Genomic DNA, 20,714 nt, shown 5'->3' with positions numbered 1-20,714 from the left:
GCACTGGGGGGTAACTTTAAGTCAGAATGATGAACCTAGCTCAAGTAAACGGGTGTCCATCAACCCAAACGTTGTACTAAAAAAAAAAGGGGAAATGACAACTTTTTAGAACCAACACCAATTACTAATAACAGTTATACATTTGTTAGATACAACTTTCACAGGAAAAAAAAGGATAGTCACTATGAGCTAAACACTACTTCTCACATTCCCAAAGTGCATATTCAGACACAGCCAAAGAATAAGATAGAGTATAGTAACTCTAGCAGGGTGCACAAGTAAAAGAATCAAAATGAGAAATACTGGTGCGTCATCTAACTTGAGTATGAGAAAACAAACAAATGGAGCAAGGATCAAACTCTGTGAAATGAATCATATGCTTAGATGAGTCAGACGAGCTCTGTGGAGATAATGAAATAGAAGATGCTCCAAATATTAGTATACATTCCTCTGCAATTTATTCATCAACATACGATGGTACAACATGATCAAGCAACCCAGCAGAGTAACAGGTGTGGGGTGGCAGGAATCTACAAGGGCCAAAAAAATTAAAGGAGGACTCTAGTAGGCTTACCACGGTTAGAGGCTTGATCTGTAAATCGGAGTAGTGGGTATCATTCGTGCCTTTCCAAAGCAGAAGATAAATCTCCAGAAACTCCTGCATCTTTGGGAATAGGTAACACACTATTAAAATTTATTGTTAATTTAGTCACTTGCTACCAAAGTTAGGATTAAACCAGGTTACAATAAAATCCTTCTTTAGGTTGGGACAAATAACTTAATATATACTCCCCTGAATAACAAGCAGATGGTATGCTTGAGTTGGAGTGTCTTGAAACATCATATACTGAGTTTGTTTTTTTGAGAGATTACTTCCTTCCCCTACCTGGTCAAAATCTCAGTGGACAAAAGCAAAGATAGCTTTGTTTGGTCTATATATTATTATCCTCATAGCAAACTGGAAACAATAAGTTTGTGATAGGCAGAATTCACTGATAGTAGCATGGAGCAAAAATCTTTTCAGGCATGATTACTTCTTACATTATGCTTTTTTTAGGCTCCCCAAAAATGCAACAGATCTCAGCAAAGAAATGGGAACTTGATAGAAAAAGAAGTTATGTATTCACCATAATGTTCCATCTGTATTGTTGCCTCTCATTTGCTCTTCAACCACTGGGTTTCAGATCCAAGCATCGGATCCAACTCGGCCACATAAAGCTTCAGGCTCCCACATCTGAGCTCCTCTCCTACCCATAATGCTCCTCCAAATCCCTCAGATCGTGTTTGTTGCACAGAGTTATATCATGTAATCATCATATCATAAAGGTAGAAAAAAATAACCTAGAGGCAATAGGATAAGTCATGAAGGAATACTTCAGGAGCTCAAACAGGAAAGAAGTATCTGTCAAAACAAAAATATTCCATTAGGTCCTTCCAAGGACTGGGGGATGGAGGGAGAGAAGGTTGAGAGAAAATGAGAGGCAACACAGATGGAACGTTATGGTAAATACATAACTTCTTTATCTGATGATGTTGCATTCACTTGTTCTTCAACCTATGGACAGAGTCCTCAGCTTTAAAAGACCTTGGGAGGCCCTCAAGGAAGGATATTCCAGAGCACTGAAGAACCAAAGGATGCCTTGTTCCTGAAAATAAGGTCTAGTTTATAATGTGAAATAAAGGTATAATGGTTTGACCAAGTAGCTGCAGTACAAATTCCATCAAGGGGAAGATTTGACCAGAAGGCTGAAGAAGTAGAGAGAGACCTAGCAGAACGGGCCTTAATGTGACATGGTAAGGGGATGCCCCTTTGTAGAATATGAAAGTTTAATGCAACTAGTAATCCAATGAGCCAGGGTAACCTTGGAAACTGGTTTACCCAACCTGGACTTGGAAAAGGAAATAGAAAGTTGGACAGATTTCCTAAAATTTTTGGTTTTAGCCAAACAAAAACAAAGTTGTCTGTGTACGTCCAACGTATGAAGTAGATACTCTCCTCTGTTTTGAAAATTATACTCTCCTCTGTTTTGAAAATTAGGAAAGTATACAGGCAGACTGATAATTTGGTTTATGTTAGCCTCAGAAGTGACCTTGGACAGAAAAGAAGGGTTAGTGCATAATGTAGCTCTGTCCTTGTGAAAAAAAAAGTACGGAGGCTTGTAAGACAAAGCCTGGAATTCAGATACTCTTTAGATGAAGTAATAGCCACCAAGAAAATGGTTTTCCAGGTCAGAAACTTTAAATCTACCTTAGCTGAAGGCTCAAAGAGGGACGAGACAAAAGCTTGTAAAACTTAGGTGAGATCCCAGGGAAGTGCAGGTTTCTTAATAGCAGGGAGAAGGAGAAAGGTATTTTAAAGAAGGCCTTGCACAATATGGATGAAGCCAGAGAGATGGAATTCTCCCCTATATGAAAACTGGAAATGGCTGCTAGCTGCACCTTTATCATTAAAAAACTGGCCCCATTACAAGAGATATATGCTAGGAAGTCCAACACAGCAGGAACCAGGGCTGTAAAAGGATCTAAGTTGTTCTGAAGAGCCCAGATGGAGAATCTCTTTGACTTACTACTTTATAATTTCCTAATGAATGCAATCAGAATTTTTCTAACTGCGGAAGAAAGCCTGGGAGTTCTGATCATTGGAAGTGGAATAGCCTAGCGGTTACATTCTGGTTCAGAAGATCCAGATGGGATTGTCCCGAGGGATGGGACAGAAGATCTGGAAGTGGTGTCCAGAGTCCAAAGTGGACAAACTAAGTGAGACCAAAGAAAGGGGAACCAGAGTTGTTGGGGCCAAAAGGGAGCTATGAGTATCACTCAACACTTCAATCTATTGAGCTTTTTGCAGAAATTTGGGAATGAGAGGAAGAGTGGATAGGCATAGACCAGGGGACCAAGCATGGACTACAGCATCTCTTGGTGACCATCCCTGAGGAGGAATTAGGGCAAAGAACTCACTGCACTTGGTGTTGGAGGAAGACGTGAAAAGATCACAGCAAGGGTGACCCATTCTCTGGAAGATCATATTCGCCACTGAAGGATTCAGAGACCACTCATGAGACATCAGAACAATCCTGCTGAGCCTGTCCACCAAGATGTTCCACTTCCATGGAATGTGCATTGCTAGGAGAAGGCAGTTGGAAGAAATCGCCCATTGCCACAACCTCATGGCTTCTCGACACAATGGGTAAGACCTGGCTCATCCTTGCTTGTTGATGTACCAGACCACTGACATGTCTGTCTGAATAGCAATATTTCCTGTTGGAAGAGGGGAATGAAAGCTTACAATGCAAGAAGCACCACTTTCATCTCCAGAATGTTTATATGCAGATTGGTCTCTATGTGGGACCACGTACCTTGGACCGTTTGTCCCAGATAATTCCCCCCATCTTGAACTGGGATGCGGTAAGATGAATGAGCGGTCCTGGAGAAGATGCTGGGATTGAAGCCACCATAGGAGAGACTGTTTCCATGCTCATGAAATCCTGATTGTGTAGTTTAATGGTTCTAGCAGAAATGACCCTTGTACTGCTAAGGTGCACTAAAGTACTTTCATGTGAAGGTGAGCTAATGACACCAGGGTGACTGTGGCTGGCCATGGGCCCTTAGGACAAGACTTGCTTGTGGGGATGTCCATTATCTGTTTGACATGAGCCCTCAAGGTGGAGAAACTGTCTGGTGGAAGAAGCGTTAGAGAATGAATGGTGTCCATACAGGCTCCGATGAAGTCTAATACTTGGACCAGCTGAAGATGAGACTTTTCAGATTAATAGAAATGGCCAAGGTCAAGGCTAGGTGGAATAAGAATTCTCAGTTGAGGCCTGTTTGGAGCAGTGAGGAGCCAGTCGTCTAGGTAAAGAAACACCTGGAATCCTTGCAGTCTCAGGTGATCTGCTACGACTGCCATGGATTTGGTGAACACCCTGGGGGCTGCTGTGAGACTGAAGGGCAGTACCCTAAGCTGATAATGAATGGCTCCTAACTGGAAGTGGAAGAACCTTTTGGACAGCCTGGTCATCTTGATGTGATAGTATGCGTCCTGAAGGTCTATAGCGCACATCCAGTCATCGTCCTGCAGAAATGGCAGAATGGACTGAATTGTGACCATTCAGAACTTTGAGATGGCAACCGATTTGTTCAGAGTGGTGAGATCCAGAATGGGTCTGAGGTCTCTCATCATTTTGAGCACTAAAAAAAATCTGGAGTAGATGCCTGAGCTGATCTGGTCTGAGGACACACTTTGGATGAATTTTTGAAAGCAGCTTTGAAACTCTAATGCTGCACCTCCTGCTGATTGGGTGGAACATCGGGGATGGTCTTGTTTGGAGAGGGTTTCTGGAAAAAGGGTATAGAGTAGCCTCTGGATATAATTTCTAACATCCAATGATCTTTTGTGATGACTTCCCAGGCTGCTGGCTGTAGAGACAAACATCCCCCAACTGCCTCCAGAGATGAGCAGCCAGGCAATCCCTCTGGATCACTGATTGGGTCCGTTCAAGAAAGACTCTCAAGACCCTTGAGTCATCAGACCCCCTCTGCCACAAGGGCAGCATCTGCCATTATAACCATTTCCTCCTCTGTCTGTGGGAGGAAGGTCTCCCTGTGAATCCTGAAAAGGACCTTGAGATTTTCAGAACCACAACTTCTTACTCCCATGCTGGTTGCTGGAAAATGTCTGCTGTGGGGTAGAGAAACAGATCCTGATGGCAGACAAGGTCTTTCCATCCTTTTCACTTTGGGAGTGTCTAACTGCTGGACCGATGTGTATATCTGTCGGAAGAGGTACTGGTGAAGGACACCTTGTAGGGTTCTGAAAAGTCACACAGCCACATCCAGGTGTGGAGTTAGGCAGCAACAATGCCTTAACTGGCCACCCATGAGACACCCTCTTCAGCATGAGAAATCAACCTCATTATAGACTGAAAGGTGTCCAGTCTGGATGAAAAGGTCTTCTGTTCCCCGAGCAGACATGGACCCTGGGACAGAGCTAGAAGTCCCTCTGTCACCAGGCTACATGTGCCAAGTAGTTCAGCGCTCGCAATGTGAAGGTCGGTCGCTAAAGCATAAATCCACTTCCTTGAACCTGTCCAATGCCATGGACTCCCTGTTAGGGGGATGGACAGTAGAGCTCTGTTGGGCAAACTCCTTTTTAGTGGCGGCTGCAACCACCATGGCATCAACAGGAACACCTTTAGTCCAGTGAGGGTGGTCAGAAGGGGCATTTAGGATCTTGTCGGGCCACTTGGGTATAGGTTCCACTGTGTCCAGTTCCTTCCTTGTCCTGGGCAACACACGGTCAATAATGTAGTCTGAGGGGGATACCAAAGTAGTAGATGGGCCTGCCCACAAAGGCGTCCAGAAACACAGATTCCTCTGGGTTAGGGTTTTGGGAAGACAAGCCATCCTTTTTGTGCAGGATTTCCAAGATGCCTCTGAAGGAGACATCCTCGGGTGGTGATCTTGGAGACCCTCCCCCTTCATCGAGATCAGTGTCCTCTGTGAGAGATTCCAAAAGGGAATCCAAGTGCCTCCTTTTGCACTGATGCTTTTGAGGGACCTCCTCATTAAGGTGCTCCTGGCAGGTTATCTGAAGACTCTGGTGGTTCCAAGAGGAAAGTAAACTGGAAGTCATTTTGGGGAGGCTGACTCGGAGGAGAAAGAATAGATATCTCAGGCACAAAAGCTGCTGGAGGGGGGTTGGGCTGCAAAGCAGGAAGAGTCGAGGCTCTTCTGGTTACAGAGTACCCTCTCCACCACTTCAAATGCAGAGGGAGATCAAGACAGTGTAGGCACCTCCACCAGAGCAAAAGCTGTTGAATGGGAAGCTCTATTCATCCCAACTGCCCCTGGATCTGAATGAGGAGTCAGAGTAGAGCTATCAAAAGCCAAAGCCCTGAGGGGAAGAGACAGCTCCGAGAACTTCATGGCTGATGTCAACCCCTCAGAACTAAAGCTACAGCTCCAAGACCTGCTCTGCTCCAAAATAGTCAGAGACGGGAGATTCAGGGAGACCATTGGAGTCGAGGTGACTGTACCTATCAACTCTGAAGTCTTAACTCCAGGAAGGCTTAGGCCCGATAACTCTAAAACCTGAGGCCAGCTCAGAGGAGGAGGGACAGGTGTAAAGGTTGGAATATTGCTTACGAATCCAGGAGGGGACAGAGCCAACAGGATCCCCAGCTGGATTTGTGCCTTGAGAAACTTGACCATCATGCTGTCCACCTTGGCTTTGGATAGGCTTCATGAAGAGGCAATGGAAGCAGGCCTGGAACTGGGCCTGTGCTATTGCAAGAGTAGGGACTTGGGTCTGGCTATCACTGGCTCTGGGGAGAAGCTTCAGCTCCGGCATGGAGGAGAGGACTGGATGATAACAGCCAAAGAGGTAGTCTCTGAAGATCTGGTAGTCTTGCTGGGAGGATCCCCCAAGGAGCAGGATCTACTGGGGATTTCTTCCACTCAAGTTTTTTTCAATAGGGGTTTGAGCCCCTGAAGTGGATGGAGTGACTGCAGAGGAGAAGCTAGGCAGAAGGCCTTTGAAAATTAGCTTATTGTGCCTAAGAGTGACTTCTAGTTACAGCTAGCACAAATAGAGTAAGCGGAATCCAGGTGAACCGCACCACGGCACACTATATACACATAATGGGCATCTGAAAGTGGGATTTTGTGCCCACAGGTGCTCCATTTCTTAAAGCCAGTAGGTTCAGGATGCAACATGACTAAAACAATGAAGCAGGGTTGGAGGGTGGCCTAATGGTTAAGGTGTTTGCCTTGCAAACACAAAGTGTAAGGTTTGAGTCTTACAAGGGATAACTGGCTAGGCTTAAAATGGCTTGCAAGGGCAGTTAGCTTAGTACTAATCTATGAACCAGCGCACATGTGCACACACACAAAACCAACAAGCAAGAAACTGAAAGATGATTCTAAACTCTAAATATAGAAAAGGTTTAGTAAGTTTAGAAGGGTTTATTTATTTATTATTATTATAATATACAACAGGAAGAAGAGGGTAGGGAATGGAAGAGGAAACCACTAGGGAAAAGTCTGGACAGAAAAGTACAGTTTTGTACCTACCATAAATTTAGATGTTCGAGTGCTAATACAGCTGCAGTCATAACAGATGGGTTTTTCTGCCGTCAGGCGGGTCCTCGGTCGGCCGAATTCCAAAGTCTAGGTCCGGCGTCGGTTGTCGTCGCTTCTTCCCTGATGTCAGTGCGACAGGGGTATAAAAGAACCAGCCGACGCCATCAGTTTTTCTTGCCCCAGATGTCAGGTGCCCCCAGAAGGAAGGCAATACAAAACTTTATGAAATAATGCAATGCAGTATAATCAAGAAACAGTAGTTGCAAGCAAATACACCATAAAAGAATACCCCAATCAGGTTGTATGAGGAGGTGTAAGCCATTAGGACTGTCCCAGAGGGGAAGGAGGGAGGGAAACCTGGACTGCAGCTGTATTAGCACTCAAACATCTACATTTATGGTAGGTACAAAACTGTACTATGTTCATCGTGCATACAGCTGCAGTCATAACAGATGGGTAGAATACCAAAGCTAAAATAGGGGTGGTAGGCACTAGCTGGAACTAGGAGGAGCCAAGATGCCCTGCAAAACTGCAGTGGCAAAACCTGCTCTAGATTTGGAGTATAAAGGCAGGTGGTAGTGCTTGGAGAAAGTGTGCACGGAACTCCAAGTGGCAGCTTCCAAAATATCTTTGGTAGGAACCCCCCTGAGGAAAGCTGCAGAGGTAGCTGTGGCCCTTGTGGAGTGAGACCTGATGCCTGCAGGTACAGTTTTACCATGAAGAGAGTAACAAAAGCGTATGCAGTGGGCTATCCATTTTGAGATTGTCTGTTTGGAAATAGGCTTCCCTTGAGCCCCTGTGGCATAGGACACAGAGTTGTTCTGATTTTCTGAAAGGCTTTGTTCTGTCCAAATAATAACGTAGTTGCCTGTGAATGTCCAAGGAATGTAGTAGTCTCTCCCCTTTGTTTTGAGGATTGGGGTAAATGGTAGGTTAAGTGGATAGCCTGATTCAAGGCTACCCTGGATAGTACCTTTGGCATAAAGGAAGGATTGGTTCATAAGGAAACTCTGTCCTGATGGAAAATGATGAAAGGCTGCACAGCCATAAGGGCTTGTAGTTCTGAAACCCTGCGAGCTGAGGTGATAGCCAGCAGAAAGGCTGTTTTCCAGGACAAATATTGTAGTTCTGTTGAGACCGCTGGCTCAAAAGGAGGCAAAGTCAGTTTCTCTAGAATGAAATTGAGATCCCAAGCAGGCACTGGTTGTTTCCTTGGGGGTTTTATATTCTTAGCCCCTCTGTGGAACTGTCTTAAGAGGGGGTGAGAGAATAAAGGAGGATCAGTGTTGTATTCTGCAGAAATGGCTGAGGCATGGATTTTGATGGAAGAGAATGAAAGTCCACTGCTTAGCATCTCAGCTAGGTACTGTAATATTTGAGGTAAATTCAGTTTTCCAGGGTTCTGGCCCTTTTTCTCATTCCAAGCACAAAACCGTTTCCATTTGGCGGAGTAAGCTTTTCTAGTAGAAGGTCTTCTGGCATCCAAAATGACATCCTGTACGTCCTTGGAGAGTAGGGTCTGTTGTGATTTTAAGGAATCTTCCATGCGGCTAGATTGAGTGTTTTCAGCTGACTGTGAAGAGTTTTTAAGTTGTGCTGAGTCAGTAGAAGAGGCATTAGAGGCAGGATTCCATGGTGGGGAATGCGTCAGGCTCCTCAGAAGTGGGTACCAGTGTTGCCTTGGCCAGTCTGGAGCGATGAGAATCATCTTTGGTCTGTCTGCATTGGTTTTTAATAGAACTTTGGGCAGCAGAGGAAGAGGTGGAAAGGCATAAACTGTCATTGTTGTCCAACTGAAAGAGTGCGTCCACTTTCCAGACCTGTGGATGAAAGGTCCTTGAGCAGAATTTTGCCAATTGGTGATTTCTGTGGGAGGCAAAGAGATCTATGTCTGGCCTTCCCCATGCTTGAATTATCTTTGAAAAAACTTGAGGATGCAACTTCCATTCGTGTGGATCTGTCATATTTCTGCTTAGGTTGTCTGCCAGCATGTTTTCCTTGCCTGGCAGGAACTGTGCTTGAAGCTCGATTTGCAATTCTAGAGCCATGTTCCAAAGAGACATGGCTAGCCGGCATGGGGGGTATGAATGGGTTCCTCCCTGTTTATGTACCACATCACTGTGGTGTTGTCTGTCCTTATTAATAGCTGGCCTGGATGCAGCAGGTCTTTGAAAGCTATAATAGCATTTATTACTGCTAGCATTTCCTTTTGATTGATGTGTAGGTGCTTTTCCTTTTGGAACCATCTGTCCTGAATGCACCGATCTGTCATGTGCGCCCCCCAGGCATAATCCCAGGCATCTGTTGTGATGATTTGACTTGCTTGAGGCTTGCAGAATGGGAGACCTGTGTTTCTTTGGCATGCTTGAGCCCACCACAGAAATTCCTTTTGAAGACATGGAATTAGTGGTATTATTGTTTCCAAGCTACGGCTGTGCTGAGACCATAGGTTTTTCAGGTACCATTGAAGTTTCCTCATATGCAGCTTTGCACATGGGATTAGTAGGATGCAAGATGCCATGAATCCCAGAGCCTGCAGGATTTTCCTTGCAGTCAAGCCTGGTGAAAGTTGCCAGTTTTCTGAAGTATTGAGTTAGTTGCCCTTGTTTCTCTGGCGTGAGGTAGGCCATCTGGGTGTTTGTATCCAAGTTGGCACCCAGGAAAATTATTGTTCGAGAGGGTATTAGCCTTGATTTCTTTTTGTTGACTGTGTATCCCAGAGAATTCAACAACCTTATTGCAAAAGCCAGATGTTTTAGAAGTATGTGCTTGCTGTCCGCTTGGATCAGGCAGTCGTCCAAATATGGGTATATTTGTATCCCTTGCAGTCTGCAATAGGCAATTATTGATGCCAGGCATTTCGTGAACACTCTGGGCGCAGTAGATAAGCCAAAGGGCAATGCAGAGAATTGATAATGTGTTGAACCTACAAGAAATCTGAGGTATCTTCTGCAATCTTGTCTGATTGGGACATGCAGGTATGCCTCCTTGAGGTCCATTGTTACCAGCCAAAACTCCTTGCCCAGCATGGGAAGAAGCTGCTGTAATGTGAGCATCTTGAGTAAAAATGTGTTTAGGATGGATAGGTCCAAAATAGGTCTCCAATCTTTGCCCTTCCTTGGTACAAGGAATAGTCTGGAATAAAAACCGTGACCCTGTTCTTGTGTAGGTACCTCTTGAATAGCTTTCATGTCCATGAGATCTGAAATTTGTTTTTGTGCCTCTGCCCTTTGATTGTGTGGCAGATTTGGCATGCCTCTCATTTTTGGAAGGGTGTGAAAGTGGAATCTGTAGCCTCTGTCTATAATGTCCAGGATCCAATTTGTCTTTTGTGACAATATGCCAATTTTTTGAAAATAATGCCAGTTTTCCGCCTAAAGGTGCTGCCATTTGAGCCTTGCTTGGCATGCAAAGGGTAAAGTCATTGGTTCTGCTTTCTGAATGGCTGTGAACTATCCTCACCACCTCTTTGGGTAGGTGCTTGCCATTTTCTGCCTCTAAACGATCCTTGAGATTGCCCTCTACCCCTCGGGCACCTGTATCTACCTCTTTGGGGTCTGTCCGTGGCTGGAAAGGCCCAATTTTTTGAAGGCCAATTTCTACTGAAATGTGGAGGTTGTACCAGGAGGAAATCTTTCACTGTTTGCATTGATTTTGCCTTTTCCTCCATTTTCTTTAATACCTCCTCAGCTTTAACACCAAACAATACATCTTTTTGCAGAGGTGCATCCAGTAATTTAGCTTTGACATGATCTGGTAAGGTTTGCTCTTTGAGCCATGCATGTCTACGTATGACTGATCCTGTAACAGCAGCTCTACATGAGGCCTCTAAAGCATCAAAACCACATTGCAAGGTATGTTTACCTACTTGTTCTGCACTATGTATCAAATCCTGCAACTCCTTCAAATCTGGTTGTTCAGGTTGTGACATTTTGCTTCTCAACTGAGATAACAGAAACTGTTGGTACTTTAACATATGGAACTGGCAGTTTAATGCCCTCATGGATAAGGTGGCCGAGGTGTATACCTTTTTCCCCCACCTTTCTAAAGCTTCTAAAAATGGATTTTTAGCACTGGAGGCCTTAATTCCTTTGGGGCCCTGTGAGATAGTTTTTGTGTCAGCCGCATGGCTTTTGTATAGGAATTGGTGTGAGTCAGGAACCCAGTAATACCGGTCAGGCTTGACTGGGGCTGGAGGTAGAGAGTCTGGGTTGAGGCAGGACTCCGAATACACATCATCAAGGATATCTAAGACAGGAGGTATAGCCAGAGGCCTGTGCTGAGGGAGCAAGAGAAAATCCCTAAGCCTTTTCTTGGAGTCTGAGTACTCTTGGCCTTCCCAATGGAAGTGTTCCCTCAAGGTATGCAAGGTTTCCCCAAAAGAGTAATCCTCAGGGGGGGAGACAGAAGGAATGGACTCCTCTGCATCAGAATCTTCAAAAGGGGAGTATGAATGTTCCTGGTCATCAGAATGTTCTGAAATAATGGAAGCCTGGTCCGAGGAGGGGAATTCTTCCTCCACTCTGGGCCTTTTTTCCGGGGGGGGGGTTGAGAACCCCTGATAAGTGTAATTAAGTCCTCAGCCATTTTGAGCATCTGTTTTTTAGGCATGGGGCCTTGAGAAGGGCCCTGTGTGGTTTGTTTTTTAGAATGCATGGCTGTCTTAGACTTATTGAAAGCCTTGATGGAAAAAGAGGAGGAAGGCTTGAAGACACCTTGAGAGGAGGCAGACCTGTCTAAACTCTGAGATTCACCGCCAAGAGTGGCTTCGGTATCTGTAGTCTGGGTGTGGGCCAAAGAGCCTGCGACCTCAGGTACAGAAGACACCGCCAATGAAGTGTCATCAGAAGTCAGGGGCTGCGCAGGCACCTCGATGAGAACTGGACCACCCGTAGTCGGCTTTGGCGTGGTGTTGGTAGAGGCCGCAGACCTCGTGTGCCGGTCCTTATCTTTGCGTCTTTTAGTCAAAACTGGAGTCGGAGTATCCGACGACATTATGTAGTTAAATTTTTTGCCAAAAAAGTGCTGTGCGAACTCCGCCTGCCGCTTAATGGTGCGTTTGTTGAATGTATCACAAAAACGACAGGCCGAGATGACGTGGTCTGGGCCTAAGCAAGGAATGCAGAGGGAATGAAAATCCTTATGCGGTATTTGCTTCCCACATGAAATACAATTATTAACTTTGTCTGACATCGGTCTGAGGCAAGAAAAGATTCCCCAACAGGGTACTTAGCTTTCAAGAAGACTTTGGTTGCAGATATTCGTAATCTCAGCAGCTGGCCGACCGGCACTTGTGAACTGCTTCTGCTTCGGGCACCGCGCGGCAAGAAAGACTGAAGAAAATGGCGTCGGCTGGTTCTTTTATACCCCTGTCGCACTGACGTCAGGGAAGAAGCGACGACAACCGACGCCAGACCTAGACTTTGGAATTCGGCCGACCAAGGACCTGCCTGACGGCAGGAAAACCCATCTGTTATGACTGCAGCTGTATGCACGATGAACATCTAACAAATTTACAAATCTGACAAGAGGAGGGAAGACTGTCAGATAAGGAAAAGGTAAATTCTTTATAAAAGGTAAAGAACAGAGGAAAAAAAATTCAATTACTCACAGAAATAACATTGAGGAGCTCGGAGAGTGAGATATCTGATGCTAAGCAAAACAAACGAGATCTGAGGGATTTGAAGGAGTGGCACATTATGGGTAGGGGAGGAGCTCGGATGTGGCAGCCTGAAGTTTTGGTAAGTGGCAAATCAGATCTCATGCTTAGATCTGAAACCCATAGGTTGAAGAGCAAATGAAGGCAACAACATCAGATCTCTAAGGTATTACTGCAATGCTCAGAGTTAAGGAACTAAATGGGATTAACTTATAAAATGTACATGCAGAAAGATATGAAAAAGTTGCCATTACTGAACATGTACTTCTTCAAACTAGCAGATTCGAGGGTATAACAAATTTGAATGTTTAAGGGATGACATGAGAGGAGGAGTTGTCACTCAGTACCATCAAGGCCAATAAAGTCAAATGCAACTTTACAAAGTACAAACATTCAAGTTTATATTTTACTACACTATTCCATCACATTAGAATTATGCTACCACAGACCTACAATGGACTCAAATGGGCAATGACAGTACTTGCTTCATTCAAATAAAACTTCAGCTATTTCAATTACCCAAGTATGGCCTGGTGTGCCAGAGAATGTAGCATCCTATATACAAGAAAATTCATTGAAATTTTATCTTATCACAATATTACACAATTAATAACTTTCTGGATCTACTAGGGACTTATCTTCCAAACTTAGCATAAAAATTTCTTTCCTTAGTTTTACATTTATCCACCCTGGGTAAATCTAAGACTAGGGCCAGATAATATAATTACAGTCTGATTATCATCAATTATGAGAGCAACTTCTCTCAAACTGGGGAGCTCATCTTGCAAATGATGATGGAGGGTACAAGTTCTTACATCCGATACTGCATAAAAGTGTTGTTCTAAACTATCCATTATAAGGCATTTAATTATAATCACACGTGCCCAGTATGGTGAAATCGCTCTTTGAACCCATCATAAATTTCCTAGCCATTACAAGAACTAAAAATGTGATGAATGGAATCATCTATGACCAAATCACAAAAAAATAAAATATGAAAACATGTTGGCAAAAGGCGGTACAAAGTCAAAAATGTTTACAAATATATAAATTATTTAATTACTGAACATATTAACATGATTACAGTTGAAGGTGAACTTAGTGCATGAAATGCTAGCCAATTTATTTCACCAGCCACTGCAAAAGTATCTGTAATGAAAAACTTCAACCCTATGAAAACAAACAGTTCAGTGACATACCCTACCATTACTAGTGTAGAAAGACCATTAAATCAGCTACTTCTAGTGGACCTGACCATATTTTTCCTGGATCTTGATCAATAACATTGAGAGACTCTAATTAAATATGTTTAATCTGTAAACAACATTTCACTTTCTGGTTTTGCCCATGAAATATAAAGAATATGTAGTTACTCATCTGTAAAAGTGGTGACAGGCTGGCATTTCATTACTACAGACCTGTCAGCCTAACACCTATACTAAGCAAGTGTTTTGAAAGCGGAGTCAACAAAATGAATTCTTAATTATGACACTACTGCGTTACTTGACATCTACCAAATGGTTTTCTGAGGGGTCTATCAATATTTACCAATTCGCCTGGCTTTAATGATTATACACCTTTAGCTTGTGTACAAGATTCATTTAGACTTAACAAAAGCCTTTAACTTGCTACTTTTCATAAAGATTTGCAAGCTCTCAAGGTAAATCCCCGCTTAACTAGATGGCTAGGTAAATGCTTAAAAACATGGGGAGAAATTAGTAATTATACAATGCAAAGTCAGAACCGGCAATTGTCAGATCAGAATTACCCCAGAGCTATGTGCTTGCACCACTGTTGTTCAATACAGCAATAACCCATGGCTGGGTGTGGGTAAGTCTAGCATTACCCACACCCAGCCATGGATTGGGGTCTATATTAAAAACATGAACGTTTACTTACCCGAATACCTAAACACCGACACGTCTTCATCGAACCGCGAAAACATAGATCACCCTGAAGCGCGAAATCCAAAACATAGAATCGTCATGTTTGGCCCTTTTGTGGTATAGCTCCGTAAGGTATGTGTGCAATAGTTACGGACCTTAGGGTTAGGGTGCGGGTTAAGGTAAGTGCATAGATGGTAATTATGTTAGATTTAGTGAAGGATTAGAAATAGGGTTTTATTAAGTGTATGGATTATTTAGTTTGTTTGGGTATAGCTTTTTAAGGTAAGTGTGCGTTAGTTACAGACCTTAGGGTGCGGATTAAGTTAAGTGCATACATGGTGGTATATGCAAGATTTAGTGTAGGGTTTAGTTTAGGGTTAGAAGTAGGGTTTTGGTTAGTGTATGTATGTGGTTTATTTAGTTTGTGTAGGTAGTATGTGGCGGGCGGTGGGATGAGAACTATGACATTTCGAGTTTTTGAATTTCGCGGTTTAGGGCATTCGGTGCATTTCAGGTTCGCAGAATATGTGTCGGTGTTTGGGTAAGTAAACGTTGGTGTTTTAAATATACACCCATGGATTGTTGCTATTATACAATGGTGCTAGTTTTGTGTTATTTAGGTTTCTGTTTATTTTGTATTCTTCCACTTTTTTGAGAGAAAATAACTAACCAAGTTTGTTTATTTTATTTTTGTTTTAATTTAAATACAATTCATTATTAATTTTTCTAGATATGCAAGAAGACAAATAAGTCTTCTTACATTCTTACATTTCTGATGTAAGTAACTCTGAAGTAATGAGTAAATATTCTTTTTAAAGCTTTTTCTATGTTTTGGTGTTGTAGTTTCTTTTATATTTCTATACTGTTTATTATTTATTTATTTAACATTTGTTGATGTTGTATACTGTTTCTGATATCTTTACTGTAGATCTGTGTATTTATTTTGTTTTTGAAACTGTAAACAATTTTAGATATTGGTAAAATGCATGAGTTGTGGTTATTTTAAAATGTTTATTGGGGCTGTAACTTTTTTTTTTGTGTGTTAATGTTAACTGAAGTATAAAGTGTGTGTGCATGCATGTAGTGAAAAGGGTGTGTGTTTAGTACTACCATCTCTGTAGTCGTGCTTTTTCTAAAAGTTGTACATTTAAGTTAGATATAAACTCTTATTTATTATAACTTTTTGTATGTATACTTTCTTGAAAATGCACAGTGTATGTACTGCTTAAGCAGGGAAAGTAGTTTTAGTAAACAGTCACACAGTTGCAACAGTTCACATCATGCTTACAACTCTCAACTGTCCACATTTTTGCCTCACACTTTTGGTCTTTTCTTCATAAAATGTGTGTTTTTCTGAGAAGTCACTAAGTAATATAAGGATTAAAGTCACTAAATAATGACATGCATTTGAGTTTCAGACTTCTTATCATTTAGGAAATATTGTTATTCTAGCAAGTTTATAAAATCAATATTTAAAATGGGTCCCTATTTTTGAGCATTTGTTCCTCAGTTATGTCAGGCTTTGTCCAGGTTTCTTGCTCTTAGAGGTTTAGTTTCATAGTATAGTACTAGGCTATCTGCCCTGGGGCATTTGTAAGCCTAGCCATAGTGATGCGGCTTTTGCCACCCCATGAAATGGTACAAAAAATGTACAGAATAAATTTAGAATACTGTGCCTCTGTCTAGTAGTGACACAATGAAGGTCCCCTTATATAATAGAATTAGTTTACTGTGCCCCTGTCTAGCAGTGACACAGATGTGACCCCTGGGGTAAACTTACGATCTCCCATCCACTCATCAAGATTTCTCTTGAAGAGAGTCAATGAGGGGCTCTGCCTAATACAAACTGGGATCTTGTTCCAAAGCATGGGAAGCCTCTGGGTTATGAATCTATCCCTCCAGCATGTCCTATTCATACTTGTGCCGAGGTTTAAGTCTTTAGCTCTCGTGGTCCTGATGGATTTGGATTTTTTGAGGTGGAGCATGGCCATCAGATCCTGATTGGACATGGCCTTTTATGTCAGGCAGAGATCACTTCTGAGCAGGCGGTATGCTACTGAATAGAGCTGAAGTTTCTTTAGTCTGGCAGAATAAGACATATATTGGAGACCCTTGATCCTCTTGGTGAGGTACTTTTGTGGTCTCTCCAGCTGTTGCAAATGCCAGGTGAGGTACATACCAAATGGGGCATTGTACTCCATCATGGGTCTGATGAGGGAGGAATATAGGGGGTACAATGACATCCTTGGATCTGGATGTGAATCCCTTCATGATGAGATGTGCAAGGTAGAATGTTTTTCTAACCACTTTGGCAACATGGGTGTCAAATGAGAGGTCGCTGTCGACTTGGGTCCCTAGGTCTCCGATTACTTTTTCCATACTCAGTGGGTTGCTGTCTATGTGATAATTTGTGGGTACTTTGTTTTTCCCAAAGGGGATGACTATACATTTTTTGGCATTTAGTTTAAGGCCGTGACTCCGGCACCAGTTGTCTGTTTCTGTGAGGCCTTTTTGTAGGATGTGTGTGTCTGCTGGTGTATCGACTATGGCACCTAGTTTGCAGTCATCTGCGAACTTTGTCAGCCACAGCCCTCCCATGTTTGCTTTAACATCTGAGAAATAAATGCCAAACAAGAGGGGTCCCAGGACAGATCCCTGTGGGACACCACTTGTGACTGGCTTTGAGTCTGACATTGCTCCAGCGATTTTAACTTTATGGGTTCTGTCCTTTAGCCAGTTTGCAACCCATCTAGTGACATAAGGGTTTACTTTTAAGCTGTTGAGCTTATCTATGATGCCTGAGTGGGGTATTGTGTCAAAGGCCTTAGCCAAGTTCAGGTATGCTGTATGGACTGCTTTGCCCTCATCAATGGCTCTAGTGACTGTTTCGAAAAAGTCAACCAGGTTTAAAAGGCAGGATCTGCCCTTTACAAAGCCGAACTGGGTGGGGTCAAGTGTCTGTAGGTCCCCTATGTCTCTGTTTATGAGTTCCATAATGATTCTTTCCATAGCTTTGCAGACCAGGTTGGTTAAGCTTATGGGGTGGTAGTTTCCAGGGTCTGTAGAAGCACCCCCCTTGTGGAGTGGGACCACTGTTGCTGTACGCCAGTGTTCAGGTACATATCCCGAAGTAAGGTTAAATAGCATTTTTGTGTGTGGGTTTAGCTCCTCTTGGAGTTCACGTAACACGCAACCCGGGATACCGTCAGGTCCCATTGATGCTGTGTTTTTTGCTTAAAGGGCAGTTCTCACTTGGACATCTGAGATGACAGGGAGATTACATTCAGCTGGGATAAGTATTTCTTCTTTTGGGGGTGAAGGAGGGGAGAAATTTGCACTGAACCTGTCAGCCAGAATGTTGGCAATATCTGTGGGTTCAGTGTATTTTTTGTTGTTGTGAACCAACTCTGAGCATATCTGAGGGTTTCTGCCCAGGTTTCTAACATAGCTGAAGAAGGCTTTGTGGTTATCTTGTGTCCTTAGCGATTTTTCTCTCAAAGTTGGCCTTGAATGTTTTAATGAGAGAACGTAGTTTTTTGCTAATGTTGATCAGAGATGTCTTCCCTTCATGGGATTTTGCTCTGACGTGCAGTAGCTTCCTTCTTTTGTTATACAATTTGTTTATGGCTGAGGTCCACCGGACAGGACGCTTACCTTTGGTGGAGAGGGACTTGGATTTGTTTGGGATTGCATGATCCATGCATTCTTGAAGATGTCCATAGAAAGCATTTGTGAAGTATTCGGCATTGTGGGAGGTGGTATCCTCTGGCACAGTGGGCTTAAAGGATACCATCTCAATCTTAAGAAAAGTGAAGTCTGCTTTTGAGAAGTTTTTCACTGTGGTCTTTTGTGCTGTGGGTGGAGGTGGGATATGTATATCCAGGGTGATTAGTTTATGGTCAGATCTCACTAGTGAGGGGTATACTTCCAGTGTGGATCACTTTGTCCCCATGTTTGTGATGATCAGGTCTAGTATATTATCTCCCCTAGTGGGAGAGGTGACTAGTTGTTCCAGTGCATTTGAATTTATGAATTCCAGGAACCTTTGGGCTAGGGTATTAGGGATAGAATAATGTACCCAATCTATGTTTGGGTAGTTGAAGTCTCCCAGTATGATGGTATTTTGTGATACATTCATATCCTCCAATGTCTTCAGGAAGGCTGAGTGGGGTTCTTGAGATTGGGAGGGTGGTCTGTAACATGCTACCAGTTGTATAGCAGTTTTGCCTATGGTTAGTTGCACCTGTATGGTCTCTGATGCTTCATGTGTTGCTACTAACCTGGAGGTGTGGGTGTCCTTGATAAATATGGACACTCCCCCTCCCTTTGTGGTTCAGCCCAGGTTTTGGGGCCGAAACGCACGATACGAGGTATAGCCTGGTAGCGCTGGGGTGCTCTCAGGAGCCTTGAACCAGGTTTCAGTTACTGCACAGATGTCGATGTTCTCCATGCTGAGGAGTGCATCAAGTGCCTGCATGTTGAGATTTAGACTTCTGGCATTGAGCAGCATTACCCTTAGTTTTTTTCCATTTTTGTTTTCTAAGGAGGTGGGTTTGTCTTTTGAGCCTTGCCTAAAAAAGGCACTATGGGGGTGGCAAGAGCCTTAGCCAATGTCCAGAAGCCCCGTGGTGACAGGTGTAAGCCATCCCTTGCGAAGCAGCGTGGCTTGTCCAACATGTCATCCCAGGCAGACAGACATTGGATCCTCTTAGAATGACACCAGTACTTGAGCCAATTGTTAAAGCTGATCATCTTGTCTTTGTATTGTGGTATCATTCTTGGTGAGGGCAAGATGCTGCTCAGGGTCAGGGTCATACCAGCCTGGGCTACATAATCGGAGAGCTCCTCTATGTCTCTTTTCATGTAGTCCAGGGAGGTACGTCTCAGGTCATTCACACCAGCATGGACAATAACGGAGTCATATTTGTACTTGCTTTGGAGTGACTTGAGTGCGTGTGTTATGTGGTGGATCCTAGCTCCCATTAGACAGCTCACAGTCACCTTCTCCTTGTTCAGCCTGGTCAGCGGGACATCAGTGTGTCTGACTATAGAGTTACCTATTACTAGTGTATCAGGCAAGGTGTTTGGCCTTAAGGGCTGTGATTGGTTGACACTGATTTATTGAAGTATGTGTTGCATGTGTTTTGCTTTGAGGTGGTGGATTTTTGGATGTCTGCTTTGGGAGCCTCTGTTGTTTTGGCAAGTTTTTTATTAGAGCCTCTGAGTATGTCTTTGTGTTTTTATGTGTTTGGTTTGTAGTTGTGGTAGGTCTATGTGGGACTGGGATTGTTGTGTGTGTGGTTTCCATCTCCTCCTGTCTGGTCATGCCAGCCCTGAGTTGAGAGTTCAGCCTCCAGTTTGGCTATATAGTTGCATCTCTCACATCTATTTGTGTTTGTTGGGAGGAGGAGAGGGTTGTCTGTGTACATGAGACAATTGTAGCATTGTCTCAAGATACCCAGATTGACCAGCTGAATTGAAGACAACGCCAGTAATCTACCACTCGACATGCTAGAACAGTATAAGGGAGTGCTGTACCTTTAAGGGAAGTGGATATTCACAGGGGTGGTAAGTAGATGTAGTGCTTTACTTAGTACAAGAGTGCGTACTTAGTAGAGAAGTATTGAGAACAAGTGCTAGGCTTATAATATAGTGAGTAGTCTGGTTATACTAAGAGTAGAGCCTTCCTTAAGGGAAAATTTGAAGAGCAGACTTGACGGAGCCAGAAAAAAGTTTAAGAGGAAGGGTAGGGTTTTTTGGTGTTTTCAGGGTGTTTGTGGTTTCAGCAGTTTTGTGTGTTGAAGTTGTTCAGAAGCTGTCAGCCCCACTCTTCTACATACAAGAAAAAATCAGGCACATTTTTGGTGGCTCACAGAGATGCTAGCGAACAAATGGAACATGTAAACTTGTTGACAAGTTTTAATATGTAGCACATGTAAATGGGAAAGTTCAGCTGCTCAATGATACTTCAGCTGTTGGTATACGCTCGATTCACAACAGGCATACTGGTTAGGCTTGTTTTTGAATATTAATGGACAGTCATTGTATAATATTGTTTTTGCTTCTATTCCCAGTAATAAACATTGTTG

Source organism: Protopterus annectens, chromosome 7.part0, assembly GCF_019279795.1.
Source record: "Protopterus annectens isolate FY-2018-M chromosome 7.part0, PAN1.0, whole genome shotgun sequence".
NCBI classification, from domain to species: domain Eukaryota; kingdom Metazoa; phylum Chordata; order Ceratodontiformes; family Protopteridae; genus Protopterus; species Protopterus annectens.
The sequence above is the reverse complement of the archived record's forward strand: the minus strand, read 5'-3'. Positions refer to the sequence as shown.